Source organism: Ceratina calcarata, unplaced genomic scaffold (genome assembly GCF_001652005.2).
Source record: "Ceratina calcarata isolate Rehan_Ccalc_2016 unplaced genomic scaffold, ASM165200v1 scaffold584.2, whole genome shotgun sequence".
Classification (NCBI taxonomy): domain Eukaryota; kingdom Metazoa; phylum Arthropoda; class Insecta; order Hymenoptera; family Apidae; genus Ceratina; species Ceratina calcarata.
The window spans coordinates 61,787-63,830 of NW_017177064.1; the positions used below are offsets into that span (position 1 = coordinate 61,787).

At 39.9% G+C, this 2,044-nt stretch overlaps 1 protein-coding gene across 1 annotated transcript in view; it reads right to left on the bottom strand.

The window, feature by feature from the left end:
• LOC108629712 (potassium voltage-gated channel protein Shaw) overlaps positions 1–1,598 on the bottom strand; it is a 12,734-nt gene extending 11,136 nt beyond the window's left edge. Inside the window, exon 1 of the mRNA XM_026817499.1 lies at positions 1,224–1,598. The gene's annotated coding sequence lies outside the window, so the exon portion shown is untranslated. The remainder of the gene's footprint in view (positions 1–1,223) is intronic.
• Positions 1,599–2,044: the final 446 nt, after the last annotated feature.

Sequence of the window (2,044 nt, forward strand, 5' to 3'; positions counted from 1 at the left end):
GCAATTATTAAAATTTATTTGGACACGAAATAAAAATATATTTCAGAATACAAGAGTATTGAATTTGATAATAAAATACTGGCAGATAGCAAAGTACTGCAACATAATGTACAAAAAGTTCGCAGTTCTTTTTTTAGTTTCGACTTCGTTTATTCAGTTTGACGTAACGGTAACACGTTCCAACTCCCAACGATTTTATTGTGTGACCGTACAGGAGAATAGAAGGCGAAAAAGTAATGTATTCTTCCCGGCTATTGTGTTACCTAGTTAACTTTGAAGGATGATTCGGTCGGACGAACTCTCGCGTTAACTACATAGACTACCGTACCTTAGGCGGTTTTCATATTAGCAATAAGAACACGGAAAATTCACATGGAACGGAATACAATTAGAATTCAAACATAATGCAACGTTATTACTGCACGAGATTAGATTGCATTCTCTTATCTCAATTAATTTATCTAGAAGACAAACGGAGACATTCCTATTTCATTGTATCATTATTATTATTATAGTAATTTCATAAAACTAGGATTCGAATTAATGTTTCAATTGCAATTCGCTTAAAAAAATTCACATGAGTTAAAGCATACAAATTTTTGATAATTATCTTATTTATCTTTATTTATTCCTTAAACAGAATTAAAACTCATCATTGAAATGTGTGTGTGATTATGTGAAATTAGTGGTTGGGCTACTGTTATTATAAAATTGATCCTTGCTTTTCAACTGTCGTGTAACGAAGCGTTTTAGACTATCAAGTAAAACGTCCTTATCACGTAAAACTCCTGACTCGTTAATGCACGTTAATGCTGGTTGCTCTATACCTTTTTCAGGTGGCATGAAAAATTGTAATACGTACGATAGCTTAAATAATATACAATGATTAGTATACCCTGTGATTTTGTAATCAAAATAATTTAAGAAATCAAGTGAATCAGAATTTGAACGTGATTGTAATAGAACAGAATTACAGCACTTTACTGTCATCTAATGACATAATGATAAATACAAATGCTTGTCCATTGCACATCGGTTCTATATTAATTCAGTTGATTTAATGATTCAAATAAATATAATGTATATTTTTAAATCCTGTTCACGAGGGCTATATGAGCGAACCGGGGTACGATTTATTCAAGTACTCGAGTCATCACTCATTGTTGAAAGGAGACCAGAGCCAGTTCTGAGGGTGAGTAGGTTAGCGAGAGTATCGTACTCACCCTGTGTCTTGCTCCCTTCATGTCTCGGTGCTCGTTCGCATAATCGCTACTCGGTATCCACCATGTCGATCGTCTCGCGATGGCGCTCCTCTCCTCTCTTCCCTGTGGATTCACAATGGACACCAGAGCGAAAATTTTTTCTCTGCCCGCTCGCCTATCCCCCCGTTCACAAATCAGTCGACACTAACCACCGGCGACTTCGGGTCTCGTTTAAAGGATCACAGATACCGGTTTCACCGCGGCACCACCCCCGACGCGGATTACCCGAAAGGTCATCGTCGACGACGACGGCGGCGACGGTACGGCGAGGTACGTGAAACAACGTCAACGTCGACGCGACGCGACGCGGACGGGGACTGCTGTTTCGGCTCGCGTTGCGCGGAACGGACTGACCTCGAACCGACGACGACGACCACGGAGAGGGTGAAAAGTTACCAACGCTATGAGGTGAAGAAAGCACGCGTGCGCGCGCAATCCGTCGAGTGCGTATGCGTTGACGACCGCTCCGACGACCGCTGGACACGTTCAAAAATCTATTGTCTGATTTTTTTAACCAATTTTTTTCTGGTCACGATCGCGCATCCCCCTGTTGAATAAACCAGTTGTTATTGCAGTTTAAACGAAATCCATATCGGAACGTGTTCGTTGTTATTTCGGTGCCTCGATATTTCATTATTCAATGTGTACATGATAATATTGTGATGAGGGTCTCGTTTTATTTACGCGCGGTTCATATTAATCAAATTCAATTCAATATTGACCAAGGGATTTTATAACGTGCATACACGAGGAAAGGTATTATCAACCGTGTTTGGATCCCT